Below are 22,470 nucleotides of genomic sequence, written 5' to 3' on the forward strand. Positions count from 1 at the left end.
TTCCTTTGATGCGTCCAAATAACCTGTCACAGGATACCCCCTGCACCGGAATAATTGCAAAAATCCCTCCAGGCGAGGCACAGACTTGCACCCACTCCCAACCCCTCTCTGGGTCTTTGCCCTGCACTTATCTTTCCGAGAGCCGGGGATGCCAATCCAGCTTTGATGCAGAGGAGGGGCACCTGGGCTGGCTCAGAGGTTCCTGCCATCATCAGACCACTCGGAGTCAACTGCGAGAAAGAAAACCAGACACCAGATCTGAGGAGTGTGGCACGTGGCCCCAGCCCCCAGAATCCCTCTACTCACTGCCACCGAGGCAGGTCCTCGGGTCACTGGCTCTGACCAGACTTGGAGAACGTGCTGTCATCTTCTGGGATACCTGAGTGAGCGAGAGACAAAATTAGAGGGCATCTCTAAAGCTGCAGTGGATCCCCGCTCCTCCTGCTGCCTCCTCAACTCACCTACAAGGCTCCTCTCTCTTCAGCTGCTCCCAAGACCGCCCCTGCAAATGAAATGGCCAAATGCTCAAACACTCAGCTCTCAAACATGTAGGGATTGCTCACAAGGAAAGCCAAAAACCTCTAAACCCTAGACACTGGTTCCTACTCTACCTAGCCAGGACTCTAAACACCCCAGCAGGGCATCGCAAGACCATCCTGCTCACACACTGGACAGCCATCGGCTCCACAGTCTAAGGGAACTGACATGGTGATGTGAGACCCTGAGCAATATTCTATCTACCCACTGGATCCACGGAGCAGGACAGAGCACTTCCAGGCTGACCCCAAGTGAGACACCCCACACCTGTGACCACACACACCACATGACACGATTAGGAGACGAAGGACACAAAACACGCACGAGACAAAGGACGTGACACAGACCGGAACTGCTCTGCCCTGCACACAGGAATCCAATGATAAAAAGTAAGCCCTTCCTTTGATGCATCCAAATAACCTGTCACAGGATACCCCCTGCACCGGAATAATTGCAAAAATCCCTCCAGGCGAGGCACAGACTTGCACCCACTCCCAACCCCTCTCTGGGTCTTTGCCCTGCACTTATCTTTCCGAGAGCCGGGGATGCCAATCCAGCTTTGATGCAGAGGAGGGGCACCTGGGCTGGCTCAGAGGTTCCTGCCATCGTCAAACCACTCGGAGTCAACTGCGAGAAAGAAAACCAGACACCAGATCTGAGGAGTGTGGCACGTGGCCCCAGCCCCCAGAATCCCTCTACTCACTGCCACCGAGGCAGGTCCTCGGGTCACTGGCTCTGACCAGACTTGGAGAACGTGCTGTCATCTTCTGGGATACCTGAGTGAGCGAGAGACAAAATTAGAGGGCATCTCTAAAGCTGCAGTGGATCCCCGCTCCTCCTGCTGCCTCCCCAACTCAACTACAACGCTCCTCTCTCTTCAGCTGCTCCCAAGACCGACCCTGCAAATGAAATGGCCAAAGGCTCAAACACTCAGCTCTCAAACATGTAGGGATTGCTCACAAGGAAAGCCAAAAACCTCTAAACCCTAGACACTGGTTCCTACTCTACCTAGCCGGGATTCTATACACCCAAGCAGGGCATCGCAAGACCATCCTGCTCACACACTGGACAGCCATCGGCTCCACTGTCTAAGGGAACTGCCATGTTCACCTGAGACTCCGAGCCATATTCCATCTACACACCGATCCACGGAGCAGGGCAGAGCAGGTCCAGGCTGACCCCAAGTGAGACACCCCACACCTGTGACCACACACACCACGTGACACAAAACACCACGAGACAAAGGACGTGACACACACCAAAACTGCTCTGCCCTGCACATGTGAATCCCTTGATAAAAAGTAAGCCCTTCCTTTGATGCGTCCAAATAACCTGTCACAGGATACCCCCTGCACCAGACTGATTTCAAAAATCCCTCCAGGCCAGGCACAGACTTGCACCCACTCCCAACCCCTCTCTGGGTCTTTGCCCTGCACTTATCTTTCCAAGAGCCGGGGATGCCAATCCAGCTTTGATGCAGAGGAGGAGCACCTGGGCTGCCTCAGAGGTTCCTGCCATCATCAGACCACTCGGAGTCAACTGCGAGAAAGAAAACCAGACACCAGATCTGAAGAGTGTGGCACGTGGCCCCAGCCCCCAGAATCCCTCTACTCACTGTCACCGAGGCATGTCCTCGGGTCACTGGCTCTGACCCGACTTGGAGAACGTGCTGTCATCTTCTGGGATACCTGAGTGAGCGAGAGACAAAATTAGAGGGCATCTCTAAAGCTGCAGTGGATCCCCGCTCCTCCTGCTGCCTCCCCAACTCACCTACAACGCTCCTCTCTCTTCAGCTGCTCCCAAGACCGACCCTGCAAATGAAATGGCCAAAGGCTCAAACACTCAGCTCTCAAACATGTAGGGACTGCTCACAAGGAAAGCCAAAAACCTCTAAACCCTAGACACTGGTTCCTACTCTACCTAGCCGGGATTCTATACACCCCAGCAGGGCATCGCAAGACCATCCTGCTCACACACTGGACAGCCATCGGCTCCACAGTCTAAGGGAACTGACATGGTGATGTGAGACCCTGAGCAATATCCTATCTACCCACTGAACCACGGAGCAGGGCAGAGCAGGTCCAGGCTGACCCCAAGTGAGACACCCCACATCTGTGACCACACACACCACGTGACACAATTAAGAGACAAAGGACACAAAACATGGACGAGACAAAGGACGTGACACAGACCGGAACTGCTCTGCCCTGCACACAGGAATCCAATGATAAAAAGTAAGCCCTTCCTTTGATACATCCAAATAACCTGTCACAGGATACCCCTGCACCGGAATAATTGCAAAAATCCCTCCAGGCGAGGCACAGACTTGCACCCACTCCCAACCCCTCTCTGGGTCTTTGCCCTGCACTTATCTTTCCGAGAGCCGGGGATGCCAATCCAGCTTTGATGCAGAGGAGGAGCACCTGGGCTGCCTCAGAGGTTCCTGTCATCGTCACACTACTCGGAGTCAACTGCGAGAAAGAAAACCAGACACCAGATCTGAGGAGTGTGGCACGTGGCCCCAGCCACCAGGATCCCTCTACTCACTGTCACCGAGGCAGGTCCTCGGGTCACTGGCTCTGACCAGACTTGGAGAACGTGCTGTCATCTTCTGGGATACCTGAGTGAGCGAGAGACAAAATTAGAGGGCATCTCTAAAGCTGCAGTGGATCCCCGCTCCTCCTGCTGCCTCCCCAACTCACCTACAAGGCTCCCCTCTCTTCAGCTGCTCCCAAGACCGACCCTGCAAATGAAATGGCCAAATGCTCAAACACTCAGCTCTCAAACATGTAGGGATTGCTCACCAGGAAAGCCAAAAACCTCTAAACCCTAGACACTGGTTCCTACTCTACCTAGCCAGGACTCTAAACACCCCAGCAGGGCATCGCAAGACCATCCTGCTCACACACTGGACAGCCATCGGCTCCACAGTCTAAGGGAACTGACATGGGGATGTGAGACCCTGAGCAATATTCTATCTACCCACTGGATCCACGGAGCAGGACAGAGCACTTCCAGGCTGACCCCAAGTGAGACACCCCACACCTGTGACCACACACACCACATGACACGATTAGGAGACGAAGGACACAAAACACGCACGAGACAAAGGACGTGACACAGACCGGAACTGCTCTGCCCTGCACACAGGAATCCAATGATAAAAAGTAAGCCCTTCCTTTGATGCATCCAAATAACCTGTCACAGGATACCCCCTGCACCGGAATAATTGCAAAAATCCCTCCAGGCGAGGCACAGACTTGCACCCACTCCCAACCCCTCTCTGGGTCTTTGCCCTGCACTTATCTTTCCGAGAGCCGGGGATGCCAATCCAGCTTTGATGCAGAGGAGGAGCACCTGGGCTGGTTCAGAGGTTCCTGCCATCGTCAAACCACTCGGAGTCAACTGCGAGAAAGAAAACCAGACACCAGATCTGAGGAGTGTGGCACGTGGCTCCAACCCCCAGAATCCCTCTACTCACTGCCACCGAGGCAGGACCTCGGGTCACTGGCTCTGACCAGACTTGGAGAACGTGCTGTCATCTTCTGGGATACCTGAATGAGCGAGAGACAAAATTAGAGGGCATCTCTAAAGCTGCAGTGGATCCCCGCTCCTCCTGCTGCCTCCCCAACTCACCTACAACGCTCCTCTCTCTTCAGCTGCTCCCAAGACCGCCCCTGCAAATGAAATGGCCAAAGGCTCAAACACTCAGCTCTCAAACATGTAGGGACTGCTCACAAGGAAAGCCAAAAACCTCTAAACCCTAGACACTGGTTCCTACTCTACCTAGCCGGGATTCTATACACCCCAGCAGGGCATCGCAAGACCATCCTGCTCACACACTGGACAGCCATCGGCTCCACAGTCTAAGGGAACTGACATGGGGATGTGAGACCCTGAGCAATATCCTATCTACCCACTGAACCACGGAGCAGGGCAGAGCAGGTCCAGGCTGACCCCAAGTGAGACACCCCACATCTGTGACCACACACACCACGTGACACAATTAAGAGACAAAGGACACAAAACATGGACGAGACAAAGGACGTGACACAGACCGGAACTGCTCTGCCCTGCACACAGGAATCCAATGATAAAAAGTAAGCCCTTCCTTTGATGCATCCAAATAACCTGTCACAGGATACCCCCTGCACCGGAATAATTGCAAAAATCCCTCCAGGCGAGGCACAGACTTGCACCCACTCCCAACCCCTCTCTGGGTCTTTGCCCTGCACTTATCTTTCCGAGAGCCGGGGATGCCAATCCAGCTTTGATGCAGAGGAGGAGCACCTGGGCTGCCTCAGAGGTTCCTGTCATCGTCACACTACTCGGAGTCAACTGCGAGAAAGAAAACCAGACACCAGATCTGAGGAGTGTGGCACGTGGCCCCAGCCACCAGGATCCCTCTACTCACTGCCACCGAGGCAGGTCCTCGGGTCACTGGCTCTGACCAGACTTGGAGAACGTGCTGTCATCTTCTGGGATACCTGAGTGAGCGAGAGACAAAATTAGAGGGCATCTCTAAAGCTGCAGTGGATCCCCGCTCCTCCTGCTGCCTCCCCAACTCACCTACAACGCTCATCTCTCTTCAGCTGCTCCCAAGACCGACCCTGCAAATGAAATGGCCAAATGCTCAAACACTCAGCTCTCAAACATGTAGGGATTGCTCACAAGGAAAGCCAAAAACCTCTAAACCCTAGACACTAGTTCCTACTCTACCTAGCCAGGACTCTAAACACCCCAGCAGGGCATCGCAAGACCATCCTGGTCACACACTGGACAGCCATCGGCTCCACAGTCTAAGGGAACTGACATGGTGATGTGAGACCCTGAGCAATATTCTATCTACCCACTGGATCCACGGAGCAGGACAGAGCACTTCCAGGCTGACCCCAAGTGAGACACCCCACACCTGTGACCACACACACCACATGACACGATTAGGAGACGAAGGACACAAAACACGCACGAGACAAAGGACGTGACACAGACCGGAACTGCTCTGCCCTGCACACAGGAATCCAATGATAAAAAGTAAGCCCTTCCTTTGATGCATCCAAATAACCTGTCACAGGATACCCCCTGCACCGGAATAATTGCAAAAATCCCTCCAGGCGAGGCACAGACTTGCACCCACTCCCAACCCCTCTCTCGGTCTTTGCCCTGCACTTATCTTTCCGAGAGCCGGGGATGCCAATCCAGCTTTGATGCAGAGGAGGGGCACCTGGGCTGCCTCAGAGGTTCCTGCCATCGTCAGACTACTAGGACCAACTGCGAGAAAGAAAACCATAAGCAATACGTGAGTTGTGTGGCATGGGGCTCAAACCCCAGTGATCCCCCTACTCACCAGCAACCAGGCCCTGACCGGAGTCGGACACTGTGGATGTCACGTTCCGGGATACCTGAGTGAGGGAGACACAAACTTAGAAGGCATCTCTAAGGCTGCAGTGAATCCCCACTCCTCCTGCTGCCTCCCCAACTCACCTACAAGGCTCCTCTCTCTTCAGCTGCTCCCAAGACCGCCCCTGCAAATGAAATGGCCAAAGGCTCAAACACTCAGCTCTCAAACATGTAGGGATTGCTCACAACGAAAGCCAAAAACCTCTAAACCCTAGACACTGGTTCCTACTCTACCTAGCCGGGATTCTATACACCCAAACAGGGCATCGCAAGACCATCCTGCTCACACACTGGACAGCCATCGGCTCCACAGTCTAAGGGAACTGACATGGGGATGTGAGACCCTGAGCAATATCCTATCTACCCACTGAACCACGGAGCAGGGCAGAGCACTTCCAGGCTGACCCCAAGTGAGACACCCCACACCTGTGACCACACACACCACGTGACACAATTAAGACACAAAGGACACAAAACATGGACGAGACAAAGGACGTGACACAGACCGGAACTGCTCTGCCCTGCACACAGGAATCCAATGATAAAAAGTAAGCCCTTCCTTTGATGCATCCAAATAACCTGTCACAGGATACCCCCTGCACCAGACTGATTTCAAAAATCCCTCCAGGCCAGGCACAGACTTGCACCCACTCCCAACCCCTCTCTGGGTCTTTGCCCTGCACTTATCTTTCCAAGAGCAGGGGATGCCAATCCAGCTTTGATGCAGAGGAGGAGCACCTGGGCTGCCTCAGAGGTTCCTGCCATCATCAGACCACTCGGAGTCAACTGCGAGAAAGAAAACCAGACACCAGATCTGAGGAGTGTGGCACGTGGCCCCAGCCCCCAGAATCCCTCTACTCACTGCCACCGAGGCAGGTCCTCGGGTCACTGGCTCTGACCAGACTTGGAGAACGTGCTGTCATCTTCTGGGATACCTGAGTGAGCGAGAGACAAAATTAGAGGGCATCTCTAAAGCTGCAGTGGATCCCCGCTCCTCCTGCTGCCTCCCCAACTCACCTACAACGCTCATCTCTCTTCAGCTGCTCCCAAGACCGCCCCTGCAAATGAAATGGCCAAAGGCTCAAACACTCAGCTCTCAAACATGTAGGGATTGCTCACAAGGAAAGCCAAAAACCTCTAAACCCTAGACACTGGTTCCTACTCTACCTAGCCGGGATTCTATACACCCAAGCAGGGCATCGCAAGACCATCCTGCTCACACACTGGACAGCCATCGGCTCCACTGTCTAAGGGAACTGACATGGGGATGTGAGTCCCTGAGCAATATTCTATCTACCCACTGGATCCACGGAGCAGGGCAGAGCACTTCCAGGCTGACCCCAAGTGACACACCCCACACCTGTGACCACACACACCACATGACACGATTAGGAGACGAAGGACACAAAACACGCACGAGACAAAGGACGTGACACAGACCGGAACTGCTCTGCCCTGCACACAGGAATCCAATGATAAAAAGTAAGCCCTTCCTTTGATGCATCCAAATAACCTGTCACAGGATACCCCCTGCTCCGGAATAATTGCAAAAATCCCTCCAGGCGAGGCACAGACTTGCACCCACTCCCAACCCCTCTCTGGGTCTTTGCCCTGCACTTATCTTTCCGAGAGCCGGGGATGCCAATCCAGCTTTGATGCAGAGGAGGGGCACCTGGGCTGGCTCAGAGGTTCCTGCCATCGTCAAACCACTCGGAGTCAACTGCGAGAAAGAAAACCAGACACCAGATCTGAGGAGTGTGGCACGTGGCCCCAGCCCCCAGAATCCCTCTACTCACTGCCACCGAGGCAGGTCCTCGGGTCACTGGCTCTGACCAGACTTGGAGAACGTGCTGTCATCTTCTGGGATACCTGAGTGAGCGAGAGACAAAATTAGAGGGCATCTCTAAAGCTGCAGTGGATCCCCGCTCCTCCTGCTGCCTCCTCAACTCACCTACAAGGCTCCCCTCTCTTCAGCTGCTCCCAAGACCGCCCCTGCAAATGAAATGGCCAAAGGCTCAAACACTCAGCTCTCAAACATGTAGGGATTGCTCACAAGGAAAGCCAAAAACCTCTAAACCCTAGACACTGGTTCCTACTCTACCTAGCCAGGACTCTAAACACCCCAGAAGGGCATCGCAAGACCATCCTGCTCACACACTGGACAGCCATCGGCTCCACAGTCTAAGGGAACTGACATGGGGATGTGAGACCCTGAGCAATATCCTATCTACCCACTGAACCACGGAGCAGGGCAGAGCAGGTCCAGGCTGACCCCAAGTGAGACACCCCACACCTGTGACCACACACACCACGTGACACAATTAAGACACAAAGGACACAAAACATGGACGAGACAAAGGACGTGACACAGACCGGAACTGCTCTGCCCTGCACACAGGAATCCAATGATAAAAAGTAAGCCCTTCCTTTGATGCATCCAAATAACCTGTCACAGGATACCCCCTGCACCGGAATAATTGCAAAAATCCCTCCAGGCGAGGCACAGACTTGCACCCACTCCCAACCCCTCTCTCGGTCTTTGCCCTGCACTTATCTTTCCGAGAGCCGGGGATGCCAATCCAGCTTTGATGCAGAGGAGGGGCACCTGGGCTGCCTCAGAGGTTCCTGCCATCGTCAGACTACTAGGACCAACTGCGAGAAAGAAAACCATAAGCAATACGTGAGTTGTGTGGCATGGGGCTCAAACCCCAGTGATCCCCCTACTCACCAGCAACCAGGCCCTGACCGGAGTCGGACACTGTGGATGTCACGTTCCGGGATACCTGAGTGAGGGAGACACAAACTTAGAAGGCATCTCTAAGGCTGCAGTGAATCCCCACTCCTCCTGCTGCCTCCCCAACTCACCTACAAGGCTCCTCTCTCTTCAGCTGCTCCCAAGACCGCCCCTGCAAATGAAATGGCCAAAGGCTCAAACACTCAGCTCTCAAACATGTAGGGATTGCTCACAACGAAAGCCAAAAACCTCTAAACCCTAGACACTGGTTCCTACTCTACCTAGCCGGGATTCTATACACCCAAGCAGGGCATCGCAAGACCATCCTGCTCACACACTGGACAGCCATCGGCTCCACAGTCTAAGGGAACTGCCATGTTCACCTGAGACTCCGAGCCATATTCCATCTACACACTGATCCACGGAGCAGGGCAGAGCAGGTCCAGGCTGACCCCAAGTGAGACACCCCACACCTGTGACCACACACACCACGTGACAAAAAACACCACGAGACAAAGGACGTGACACACACCAAAACTGCTCTGCCCTGCACATGTGAATCCCTTGATAAAAAGTAAGCCCTTCCTTTGATGCGTCCAAATAATCTGTCACAGGATACCCCCTGCACCGGACTCATTTCAAAAATCCCTCCGGGCGAGGCACAGACTTGCACCCACTCCCAACCCCTCTCTGGGGCTTTGCCCTGCACTTATCTTGCCAAGAGCCGGGGATGCAAATCCATCTTGGATGCACAGGACGGGCACCTGGGTTGGCTCAGAGGTTCCTGCCATCGTCAGACTACTCAGAGTCAACTGCGAGAAAGAAAACCAGACACCAGATCTGAGTACTGTGCTACGTGGTCCCAGCCCTCATGACCCCTCTACTCCCTCTCAACGAGGCAGGTCCTCTGGGTCACTGGCTCTGACGACACTTGGACAATGTGCTGTCAACTTCTGAGACATCCGGGTGAGCGAGAGACAAAATGAGAAGACATCTCTAAAGCTGCAGGGGATCCCCGCTCCTCCTGCTGCCTCCCCAACTCACCTACAAGGCTCTTCTCTCTTCAGCTGCTCCCAAGACTGCCCCTGCAAATGAAATGGGCAAAGGCTCAAACACTCAGCTCTCAAACATTTAGGAATTATTCACAACGAAAGACAAAAACCTCTAAACCCTAGACACTGGTTCCTACGCTACCTGGCCAGGACTCTATACACCCATGCAGGGCATCACAAGACCATCCTGCTCACAGACTGGACAGCCATCGGCTCCACTGTCTAAGGGAACTGACATGTTGACCTGACACTCTGAGCAATATTCCATCTACCCACTGATCCACGCAGCAGGGCAGAGCAGGTCCAGGCTGACCCCAAGTGACACACCCCACACCTGTGACCACACACACCACGTGACACAATTAAGAGACGAAGGACACAAAACATAGACGAGACAAAGGACGTGACACAGACCAGAACTGCTCTGCCCTGCACACGTGAATCCAATGATAAAAAGTAAGCCCCGCATTTGATGCATCCAAATAACCTGTTCCAGGATACCCCCTGCACTGGAATAATTGCAAAAATCCCTCCAGGCGAGGCACAGATTTGCACCCACTCCCAACCCCTCTCTGGGTCTTCGCCCTGCACTTATCTTTCCAAGAGCAGGGGATGCCAATCCAGCTTTGATGCAGAGGAGGGGCACCTGGGCTGGCTCAGAGGTTCCTGTCATTGTCAGAATACTTGGAGTCAGCTGTGAGAAAGAAAACCACAAGCAATACGTGAGTTGTGTGGCATGGGGCTCAAACCCCAGCGATCCCCCTACTCACCAGCACCCAGGCCCTGACCGGAGTCGGACACTGTGGATGTCACATTCCAGGATACCTGAGTGAGTGAGACACAAACTTAGAAGGCATCTCTAAAGCTGCAGGGGATCCCTGCTCCTCCTGCTGCCTCCCCGACTCACCTCCAATGCTCATCTTCTCCCAAAGGTTAGCTGGATGGCACCTGCAACCAAAAAAGTTCAATCCTTCATTGCTGATCCTTTCAATACTCAGAGATTACCTACAAGGACAGCTCGAGGGGACCAAACCGTGTCCGTCACCTCACTGTGAGTTGGTTTCAGCCCTGTGAGGCTTCGTACGTCTCCTGCAAAAAAACCCAGAGGAGGCAAGTGTGAGTGCTTAGATACTGCCCAAGAGTTTGCTGCTCCCATGGCAGCTTCTGTCTGACTCCCCTTGACTGTGACCTCTTACAGGCAGGGTCCCTGTCGCGTTGGACTGCACATTAGAAGTCGGTGCATTGCCTGGAAAACAAAAAAACAACTATGTACACAGATTCACCACAAGTACACCACCTGCAAAAGAGCAACTAGTTTTGTCCTGCAGTCACTGCTCACCTTGCTCACCAGGCTCACTTTCCCTCTGGTGCCTGTCGTCTGCTGGGCTGAGGGCTCTGCATCTTAAAAAAAAAATAAAAAAAACAAAACTAAACCACCAAACCATCCAAATGATCAAGTAAACCTAGGCCCAAAAGTCATGTCTAGGCTCTGACCTCACATGACAACCCACCTTCTGACTGTGCTCCTCCAGCCTCTTCTGCTCATCTCTGCTTTACATCCAGTCCCTCTGACACTGCAAAGAAATGAGTAACCAAAGTCAGCCATATACAGAGGGGGACTTTAACTGCTGTTAAATTTCTAACTTGCTGTTCTAATTTCTCCTTAGACAAGCCCTCTGGGGTCCAAAGACAACCTGCACAAACAAACACTGACCTCACTTTAAGGCCCTGCCCTCAGTGCCTGAGCCTATCACAGGGTAACTGGGAAGTCTCCTTTCTACTCCACCTACCCCCAACTCTACACTGCAGGGCAGAGCAGTTCCAGGCCCAACACAAACTCCAAGGACACATTTCCAGACAAGTGCTGTGGTGCAACCAGGAGAGAGAACTCTGAGAAAGGAACGACGCCAAAATGGATGTGCTGCCGCACGAGAAGACGGAGGATACGGCGAGACTGAACGGAGGAGGCTCTGAGGAGCCTGAAAAGACACTCTAACAGAATGGCCTGGGGCAAGAACTGCCTACAAAATTGCTAAGATGGATGGGAGACAAGGCTATGTTCAGAATCTTCTTAGATTCTCACAAGTCCCAGGGGGGATGACAAGGGATGACTGCACGGCACAGCCACTGATACAACCTGTAAGGAGGCTGTAAAAGACACCTGACCTGACACTTCTCAGATGCGATTCTGACGCACATCCAAGCTAGCGAGCCAAAGAACGGATGGTATGGGCACTGGGCTGGGCAGTGCAGAGGTTCAAGACCCTAGGAATGATGCCTCAGATAAGAACTTTGAGGACAGAAAGCAAAGATGTGGTGACTGTGAATAGTAAGACACGAAACACAGACTGGACAAAGGACACGACACAGACCTGAACAGCTCTGCCCTGCACATCCTACTCCATGATGAAAAGTAAACTGCTCCTCCTATGTGTGTCAAGGGCCTGTTAGGGCAGACCCTTTCTCCTGTGCTCATCTGAAAATCCCTCCCTCCTAAACATAAAACTGGACCCAGCTCTCATCCCCTCTCCAGGTGGGAGTCCTCCACTTATCTTTCCCACAGCTGGGGATGTGAATCCATCTTCAATGTGAAGGAAGGACGCCCGGCTGGCTCAGAGGGTCCTGTGATCCCTGACTCGGTTGCTGTGAGAAAGAAAACAGAAACTGACCCAAGAGTTGGGCAGCACGTGGGAGATAACCCTGCAATTGGCTACTCACCCTCCCCTGAGCTGAGAGGTTCTCGGGCCACTGGCTCCGACCCCAGTTGGAGGCTGCTGCCATCACCGTGTGCCGTACCTGGGGGAGTGAGAAAAAAAGTTATGGGGTGTTTCTGAAAGTAAGGGAGACCCCAGCACCTACTCCCTACCTCCCCAACTCAACCTCAATGCTCCTCCTTTGCCAAAGGCAGGCTGGATGGCACCTGCAGCTGGAAAAGGTCCAGCCTGAATTGATGACCCTCGTAGTACTAGGAGATTACTCACAAGGACAGATGAAGACCATCAAACCTAACTGGCAGGTGGCTCTCGCCCTCTCAGGCTGCACACATTCTCTGCAAAGTAAAAAAGCCAAAGGCAAATGTACAGACTGAGGTACTGCCTGAAAGGATGGCTTTCCTGGGGTAGCTCCTACCTACCTCTCCTCCACAGTGACCTCTTACCAGCACGGGCCCTGAAGCACTGGACTGTCTGTTAGAAGGTGGCAGAACCCCTGGAAAACACAAGAAACAAAGCATGTGCACAGATTCACCACAACACCTGTAAAAGATCATCTAGTCCTGTCCTGGAGTCAATGTTCACCTTGCTCACAGGTACTCACCTGGATCACCTCCCCTCCGGTGCCTAGAGCCTCCTGGGCCCAGGGCTCTGCAGCTGAAAACAAAGAAAAAACAAACCCAAACAACAAAATCCTTAACACACAAGTAAACGTGGAGCTAAAAGCCACATCTTTGTGCTGATGTCAGGTGATGACCCACCTTCTTGCTCTGCTCCTCTGGCCTCTGTTCTGTTCAACTCTGCTTTACACCCTGCCCCTCTGACATGGTAAAGAAACCCTAACCAAAGTCACCCAGATAGATGGGGAGAGCTCAAAGAGTCTCCCTTCTCTTTAGGCAAACCACCCAGGGTCACTGCCTGCAGCCAAAGACTGCAGCTGTAATCGCACAGAATATCTGGGTGAATGAGAAGAAAACTTAAGTGGCACATCTGAAAAGTCAGTGGGTGCCTTCACAGGCATTTAGGGGGCTCCTGGACACTGCTTTCCACCCATACTACTTTCAAAAAACCCCTAGCAATTCCTAAGCTGGCACCCCAGCCCTCACTCCATCTCTGGGCTGTAACCCCCCACTGACTACTTGCAATCCTAGGTGTCTGTAGCATCTTCAACACAGAGCAGCTTCACCTGAGGACTGGATAACACTGGTGAAAAAATGCCAAACTGCAGTTGAAATGATCAAGAAATCCCAAAAGATGCAAGGCTCCTAAGGAAAAGAGAAACAGATAACCAATTATAAAAGCAGCTTACCAACACCAAGTTATTAAATTTAAAAACCCTGCATGTGAGTGTAATCCTCTTCATTGCCATATACAGCTCTGCTTCTTTGGATACCAAAGCTGATGCTTTAATAAAGCAGGAATAGCTTGAGAAGTCCCATTAAATGAAAGAAAGGGAGAGCTCTTATCCCATTGAAGCCTGCCTGCTGAATGACTTCCCTGCCCAAAGGCTGGGGTTAATATACCCCTGGCCGTGCCCACCTCCCTTCCCTTGAGGCCCCGGGAGAAAGGGAGCAGCCCAATCCAAGACAGTATAAAGGCGCTGGGAGCAGCAGCACCTGGTTTGCATCTCTGACTTAAAATCAGGATAAGTAAAGAGCCTGACAGAGAAAAGGACTCCTAACGTGAGCAGGTATTATAGTTGGTATTAGATTTAGGGTTGGTATTGGATTCGGGTAGGGGCTGGAGCGGAGGGACTGGAGCAGAATGGCGGGAGTTGGAGCGGCGGCGGCTGCGGCGCCGGGAAGGGGAGCGGGGCGGCGGGCGCTGCGGCGCCGGGAAGGGGAGCGGGGCGGCGGGCGCTGCGGCGCCGGGAAGGGGAGCGGGGCGGCGGGCGCTGCGGCGCCGGGAAGGGGAGCGGGGCGGCGGGCGCTGCGGCGCCGGGAAGGGGAGCGGGGCGGCGGGCGCTGCGGCGCCGGGAAGGGGAGCGGGGCGGCGGGCGCTGCGGCGCCGGGAAGGGGAGCGGGGCGGCGGGCGCTGCGGCGCCGGGAAGGGGAGCGGGGCGGCGGGCGCTGCGGCGCCGGGAAGGGGAGCGGGGCGGCGGGCGCTGCGGCGCCGGGAAGGGGAGCGGGGCGGCGGGCGCTGCGGCGCCGGGAAGGGGAGCGGGGCGGCGGGCGCTGCGGCGCCGGGAAGGGGAGCGGGGCGGCGGGCGCTGCGGCGCCGGGAAGGGGAGCGGGGCGGCGGGCGCTGCGGCGCCGGGAAGGGGAGCGGGGCGGCGGGCGCTGCGGCGCCGGGAAGGGGAGCGGGGCGGCGGGCGCTGCGGCGCCGGGAAGGGGAGCGGGGCGGCGGGGGCTGCGGCGCCGGGAAGGGGAGCGGGGCGGCGGGCGCTGCGGCGCCGGGAAGGGGAGCGGGGCGGCGGGCGCTGCGGCGCCGGGAAGGGGAGCGGGGCGGCGGGGGCTGGGGCAGCGCGGCGTGGCCGCGTCCTACCTGCGGGACAAGGGTGAGCCTGGCGGTACCGGAACGAGGCGCGGAGGGGGCCGCAAGGAGCCCCGGGGCTGCCGGGAAACTTCCAAGGTCTTCCTCCCGTCTGACCTGCATCTTCTCTGCACCCCCACACTCTCCCACCTGTTCACGTGCACTGCTCCCCTCTCCTGCGCTGCGTCCTGGAACAGGGCTCATCCCTCGGCACCTTCCTCGAGCGATAATCCGGGTACATCAGGTGCTTCCCCCAGGCCCTGCGAGATGCTCTCACCATCACTGCTTGAGAGATATCCTGGCAGCGACTGCTCCCCTGCAGAAGCTCCCTATAAAAAGGGCCCCACCGAGCACGGCCCGCCCCTTGTCACCCTCACTGCCCACACCTGGGGCTGTCCCGCCTCTTTGTCAGCCTCACTGCCCACACCTGGGGCTGTCCCGCATGGGAGGGGAGAGAGGGACGAGTGGAGCCACAGGCAAAAGGGCCAGGACAAAAAGCTCTTGCTGGCAGGGAGTACCCAGGCCTCCCCACCTAATCCACCCGAGAGCCAATGGTTGCAGGCTTGCTTGGCTGGGGAGAAGGGCTCTTGGCTTTTGGCAGCTCCAGCTGACAGTGCCACTGCCGTAATGCCGTACGGACAAAGATTCCTCTCAGAGCGAAAGGGCCAGGACAAAAAGCTCTTGCTGGCGGGGAGTACCCAGGCCTCCCCACCTAATCCACCAGAGAGCCAAAGGTTGCAGGCTTGCTTGGCTTTGGAGAAGGGCTCCTGGCTTTTGGCAGCTCCAGCTGCCAGTGCCACTGCCGTAATGGTGTACGGACAAAGATTCCTCTCAGAGCGAAAGGGCCAGGACACAAAGCTTTTGCTGGCGGAGAGTAACCAGGCCTGCCTACCAAATGCATTCAAGGGCCAAAGGTGGCAGGCTTGCTTGGCTGGGGAGAAGGGCTCTTGGCTTTTGGCAGCTCCAGCTGCCAGTGCCACTGCCCAAATGGCGTACGGACAAAGATTCCACCCAGAGCGAAAGGGCGAGGACACAAAGCTCTTGCTGGCGGAGAGTAACCAGACCTGCCTACCAAATCCACCCGAGAACCAAAGGTTGCAGGCTTGCTTGGCTGGGGAGAAGGGCTCTTGGCTTTTGGCAGCTCCAGCTGCCAGTGCCAGTGCCCAAATGGCGTACGGACAAAGATTCCTCTCAGACCGAAAGGGCCAGGACAAAAAGCTCTTGCTGGCAGGGAGTACCCAGGCCTCCCCACCTAATCCACCCAAGAGCCAAAGGTTGCAGGCTTGCTTGGCTGGGGAGAAGGGCTCTTGGCTTTTGGCAGCTCCAGCTGCCAGTGCCACTGCCCTAATGGCATACGGACAAAGATTCCTCTCAGAGCGAAAGGGCCAGGACAAAAAGCTCTTGCTGGCGGAGAGTAACCAGGCCTGCCTACCAAATGCATGCAAGAGCCAAAGCTTGCAGGCTTGCTTGGCTGGGGAGAGGGGCTCTTGGCTTTTGGCAGCTCCAGCTGACAGTGCCAGTGCCCAAAATGCGTACGGATGAAGATTCCACCCAGAGCGAAAGGGCCAGGACACAAAGCTCTTGCTGGCGGGGAGTACCCAGGCCTCCCCACCTAATCCACCCGAGAGCCAAAGGTTGCAGGCTTGCTTGGCTTTGGAGAAGGGCTCCTGGCTTTTGGCAGCTCCAGCTGCCAGTGCCACTGCCCTAATGGCGTACGGACAAAGATTCCTCTCAGAGCGAAAGGGCCAGGACACAAAGCTTTTGCTGGCGGAGAGTAACCAGGCCTGCCTACCAAATGCATTCAAGGGCCAAAGGTGGCAGGCTTGCTTGGCTGGGGAGAAGGGCTCTTGGCTTTTGGCAGCTCCAGCTGCCAGTGCCACTGCCCAAATGGCGTACGAACAAAGATTCCACCCAGAGCGAAAGGGCGAGGACACAAAGCTCTTGCTGGCGGACAGTAACCAGACCTGCCTACCAAATCCACCCGAGAACCAAAGGTTGCAGGCTTGCTTGGCTGGGGAGAAGGGCTCTTGGCTTTTGGCAGCTCCAGCTGCCAGTGCCACTGCCCTAATGGCATACGGACAAAGATTCCTCTCAGAGCGAAAGGGCCAGGACAAAAAGCTCTTGCTGGCAGGGAGTACCCAGGCCTCCCCACCTAATCCACCCAAGAGCCAAAGGTTGCAGGCTTGCTTGGCTGGGGAGAAGGGCTCTTGGCTTTTGGCAGCTCCAGCTGCCAGTGCCACTGCCGTAAAGGCGTACGGACAAAGATTCCTCTCAGAGCGAAAGGGCCAGGACAAAAAGCTCTTGCTGGCAGGGAGTACCCAGGCCTCCCCACCTAATCCACCCAAGAGCCAAAGGTTGCAGGCTTGCTTGGCTGGGGAGAAGGGCTCTTGGCTTTTGGCAGCTCCAGCTGCCAGTGCCACTGCCGTAAAGGCGTACGGACAAAGATTGCTCCTCGAGCAAAAAGGTCAGGACACAAAGCTCTTGCTGGCAGGGAGTACCCAGGCCTCCCCACCTAATCCACCCAAGAGCCAAAGGTTGCAGGCTTGCTTGGCTGGGGAGAAGGGCTCTTGGCTTTTGGCAGCTCCAGCTGCCAGTGCCAGTGCCCAAATGGCGTACTGATGAAGATTCCACCCAGAGCGAAAGGGCCAGGACAAAAGCTCTTGCTGGCGGGGAGTACCCAGGCCTCCCCACCTAATCCACCCGAGAGCCAAAGGTTGCAGGCTTGCTTGGCTGGGGAGAAGGGCTCTTAGCTTTTGGCAGCTCCAGCTGCCAGTGCCACTGCCCAAATGGCGTACGGACAAAGATTCCTCTCAGAGCGAAAGGGCCAGGACAGAAAGCTCTTGCTGGCGGGGAGTACCCAGGCCTCCCCACCTAATCCACCCAAGAGCCAAAGGTTGCAGGCTTGCTTGGCTGGGGAGAAGGGCTCTTGGCTTTTGGCAGCTCCAGCTGCCAGTGCCACTGCCGTAAAGGCGTACGGACAAAGATTCCTCTCAGAGCGAAAGGGCCAGGACAAAAAGCTCTTGCTGACAGGGAGTACCCAGGCCTCCCCACCTAATCCACCCAAGAGCCAAAGGTTGCAGGCTTGCTTGGCTGGGGAGAAGGGCTCTTGGCTTTTGGCAGCTCCAGCTGCCAGTGCCACTGCCGTAAAGGCGTACGGACAAAGATTGCTCTCAGAGCGAAAGGGCCAGGACAAAAAGCTCTTGCTGGCAGGGAGTACCCAGGCCTCCCCACCTAATCCACCCAAGAGCCAAAGGTTGCAGGCTTGCTTGGCTGGGGAGAAGGGCTCTTGGCTTTTGGCAGCTCCAGCTGCCAGTGCCACTGCCGTAAAGGCGTACGGACAAAGATTGCTCCTCGAGCAAATAGGTCAGGACACAAAGCTCTTGCTGGCAGGGAGTACCCAGGCCTCCCCACCTAATCCACCCAAGAGCCAAAGGTTGCAGGCTTGCTTGGCTGGGGAGAAGGGCTCTTGGCTTTTGGCAGCTCCAGCTGCCAGTGCCACTGCCCAAATGGCGTACGGATGAAGATTCCACCCAGAGCGAAAGGGCCAGGACAGAAAGCTCTTGCTGGCGGGGAGTACCCAGGCCTCCCCACCTAATCCACCCGAGAGCCAAAGGTTGCAGGCTTGCTTGGCTGGGGAGAAGGGCTCTTAGCTTTTGGCAGCTCCAGCTGCCAGTGCCACTGCCCAAATGGCGTACGGACAAAGATTCCTCTCAGAGCGAAAGGGCCAGGACAGAAAGCTCTTGCTGGCGGGGAGTACCCAGGCCTCCCCACCTAATCCACCCGAGAGCCAAAGGTTGCAGGCTTGCTTGGCTGGAGAGAAGGGCTCCTGGCTTTTGGCAGCTCCAGCTGCCAGTGCCAGTGCCCAAATGGCGTACGGATGAAGATTCCACCCAGAGCGAAAGGGCCAGGACAAAAAGCTCTTGCTGGCGGGGAGTACCCAGGCCTCCCCACCTAATCCACCCAAGAGCCAAAGGTTGCAGGCTTGCTTGGCTGGGGAGAAGGGCTCTTGGCTTTTGGCAGCTCCAGCTGCCAGTGCCACTGCCGTAAAGGCGTACGGACAAAGATTGCTCTCAGAGCGAAAGGGCCAGGACAAAAAGCTCTTGCTGGCAGGGAGTACCCAGGCCTCCCCACCTAATCCACCCAAGAGCCAAAGGTTGCAGGCTTTCTTGGCTGGGGAGAAGGGCTCTTGGCTTTTGGCAGCTCCAGCTGCCAGTGCCACTGCCCTAAAGGCGTACGGACAAAGATTGCTCCTCGAGCAAAAAGGTCAGGACACAAAGCTCTTGCTGGCAGGGAGTACCCAGGCCTCCCCACCTAATCCACCCAAGAGCCAAAGGTTGCAGGCTTGCTTGGCTGGGGAGAAGGGCTCTTGGCTTTTGGCAGCTCCAGCTGCCAGTGCCACGGCCGTAATGCAGTACGGACAAAGATTCCTCTCAGAGCGAAAGGGCCAGGACAAAAAGCTCTTGCTGGCAGGGAGTACCCAGGCCTCCCCACCTAATCCACCCAAGAGCCAAAGGTTGCAGGCTTGCTTGGCTGGGGAGAAGGGCTCTTGGCTTTTGGCAGCTCCAGCTGCCAGTGCCACTGCCGTAAAGGCGTACGGACAAAGATTCCTCTCAGAGCGAAAGGGCCAGGACAAAAAGCTCTTGCTGGCAGGGAGTACCCAGGCCTCCCCACCTAATCCACCCAAGAGCCAAAGGTTGCAGGCTTGCTTGGCTGGGGAGAAGGGCTCTTGGCTTTTGGCAGCTCCAGCTGCCAGTGCCACTGCCCAAATGGCGTACGGATGAAGATTCCACCCAGAGCGAAAGGGCCAGGACAGAAAGCTCTTGCTGGCGGGGAGTACCCAGGCCTCCCCACCTAATCCACTCGAGAGCCAAAGGTTGCAGGCTTGCTTGGCTGGGGAGAAGGGCTCTTGGCTTTTGGCAGCTCCAGCTGCCAGTGCCACTGCCCAAATGGCGTACGGACAAAGATTCCTCTCAGAGCGAAAGGGCCAGGACAAAAAGCTCTTGCTGGCAGGGAGTACCCAGGCCTCCCCACCTAATCCACCCAAGAGCCAAAGGTTGCAGGCTTGCTTGGCTGGGGAGAAGGGCTCTTGGCTTTTGGCAGCTCCAGCTGCCAGTGCCACTGCCGTAAAGGCGTACGGACAAAAATTCCTCTCAGAGCGAAAGGGCCAGGACAAAAAGCTCTTGCTGGCAGGGAGTACCCAGGCCTCCCCACCTAATCCACCCAAGAGCCAAAGTTTGCAGGCTTGCTTGGCTGGGGAGAAGGGCTCTTGGCTTTTGGCAGCTCCAGCTGCCAGTGCCACTGCCGTAAAGGCGTACGGACAAAGATTCCTCTCAGAGCGAAAGGGCCAGGACAAAAAGCTCTTGCTGGCAGGGAGTACCCAGGCCTCCCCACCTAATCCACCCGAGAGCCAAAGGTTGCAGGCTTGCTTGGCTGGGGAGAAGGGCTCTTGGCTTTTGGCAGCTCCAGCTGCCAGTGCCACTGCCGTAAAAGCGTACGGACAAAGATTACTCTCAGAGCGAAAGGGCCAGGACAAAAAGCCCTTGCTGGCGGAGAGTAACCAGGCCTGCCTACCAAATGCATGCAAGAGCCAAAGGTTGCAGGCTTGCTTGGCTGGGGAGAAGGGCTCTTGGCTTTTGGCAGCTCCAGCTGCCAGTGCCACTGCCGTAAAGGCGTACGGACAAAGATTGCTCCTCGAGCAAAAAGGTCAGGACACAAAGCTCTTGCTGGCAGGGAGTACCCAGGCCTCCCCACCTAATCCACCCAAGAGCCAAAGGTTGCAGGCTTGCTTGGCTGGGGAGAAGGGCTCTTGGCTTTTGGCAGCTCCAGCTGCCAGTGCCACTGCCCAAATGGCGTACTGATGAAGATTCCACCCAGAGCGAAAGGGCCAGGACAGAAAGCTCTTGCTGGCGGGGAGTACCCATGCCTCCCCACCTAATCCACCCAAGAGCCAAAGGTTGCAGGCTTGCTTGGCTGGGGAGAAGGGCTCTTAGCTTTTGGCAGCTCCAGCTGCCAGTGCCACTGCCCAAATGGCGTACGGACAAAGATTCCTCTCAGAGCGAAAGGGCGAGGACAGAAAGCTCTTGCTGGCGGGGAGTACCCAGGCCTCCCCACCTAATCCACCCAAGAGCCAAAGGTTGCAGGCTTGCTTGGCTGGGGAGAAGGGCTCTTGGCTTTTGGCAGCTCCAGCTGCCAGTGCCACTGCCGTAAAAGCGTACGGACAAAGATTCCTCTCAGAGCGAAAGGGCCAGGACAAAAAGCCCTTGCTGGCGGAGAGTAACCTGGCCTGCCTACCAAATGCATGCAAGAGCCAAAGGTTGCAGGCTTGCTTGGCTGGGGAGAAGGGCTCTTGGCTTTTGGCAGCTCCAGCTGCCAGTGCCAGTGCCCAAATGGCGTACGGATGAAGATTCCACCCAGAGCGAAAGGGCCAGGACACAAAGCTCTTGCTGGCGTGGAGTACCCAGGCCTCCCCACCTAATCCACCCAAGAGCCAAAGGTTGCAGGCTTGCTTGGCTGGGGAGAAGGGCTCTTGGCTTTTGGCAGCTCCAGCTGCCAGTGCCACTGCCCAAATGGCGTACGGACAAAGATTCCTCTCAGAGCGAAAGGGCCAGGACAAAAAGCTCTTGCTGGCGGGGAGTACCCAGGCCTCCCCACCTAATCCACCCAAGAGCCAAAGGTTGCAGGCTTGCTTGGCTGGGGAGAAGGGCTCCTGGCTTTTGGCAGCTCCAGCTGCCAGTGCCACTGCCCTAATGGCGTACGGACAAAGATTCCTCTCAGAGCGAAAGGGCCAGGACAAAAAGCTCTTGCTGGCAGGGAGTACCCAGGCCTCCCCACCTAATCCACCCAAGAGCCAAAGGTTGCAGGCTTGCTTGGCTGGGGAGAAGGGCTCTTGGCTTTTGGCAGCTCCAGCTGCCAGTGCCACTGCCCAAATGGCGTACGGATGAAGATTCCACCCAGAGCGAAAGGGCCAGGACAGAAAGCTCTTGCTGGCGGGGAGTACCCAGGCCTCCCCACCTAATCCACCCGAGAGCCAAAGGTTGCAGGCTTGCTTGGCTGGGGAGAAGGGCTCTTAGCTTTTGGCAGCTCCAGCTGCCAGTGCCACTGCCCAAATGGCGTACGGACAAAGATTCCTCTCAGAGCGAAAGGGCCAGGACAAAAAGCTCTTGCTGGCAGGGAGTACCCAGGCCTCCCCACCTAATCCACCCAAGAGCCAAAGGTTGCAGGCTTGCTTGGCTGGGGAGAAGGGCTCTTGGCTTTTGGCAGCTCCAGCTGCCAGTGCCACTGCCGTAAAGGCGTACGGACAAAGATTGCTCCTCGAGCAAAAAGGTCAGGACACAAAGCTCTTGCTGGCAGGGAGTACCCAGGCCTCCCCACCTAATCCACCCAAGAGCCAAAGGTTGCAGGCTTGCTTGGCTGGGGAGAAGGGCTCTTGGCTTTTGGCAGCTCCAGCTGCCAGTGCCAGTGCCCAAATGGCGTACTGATGAAGATTCCACCCAGAGCGAAAGGGCCAGGACAAAAGCTCTTGCTGGCGGGGAGTACCCAGGCCTCCCCACCTAATCCACCCGAG

The 22,470-nt window shown here is 56.0% G+C and overlaps 1 long non-coding RNA gene across 1 annotated transcript; it reads right to left on the reverse strand.

Annotated features, from left to right (window-relative positions):
• Positions 1 to 11,379: 11,379 nt before the first annotated feature.
• Positions 11,380 to 12,774, reverse strand: LOC135408232 (uncharacterized). The gene is made up of 3 exons (XR_010427398.1): positions 12,705 to 12,774; positions 12,442 to 12,519; positions 11,380 to 12,366 (listed from the first exon to the last, which is right to left on the reverse strand). It is a non-coding gene; the product is annotated as an uncharacterized LOC135408232 (long non-coding RNA).
• Between the last annotated feature and the right edge of the window lie 9,696 nt (positions 12,775 to 22,470).

The sequence above is a fragment of the Pseudopipra pipra genome, unplaced genomic scaffold (genome assembly GCF_036250125.1).
Source record: "Pseudopipra pipra isolate bDixPip1 unplaced genomic scaffold, bDixPip1.hap1 HAP1_SCAFFOLD_245, whole genome shotgun sequence".
Classification (NCBI taxonomy): Eukaryota; Metazoa; Chordata; class Aves; order Passeriformes; family Pipridae; genus Pseudopipra; species Pseudopipra pipra.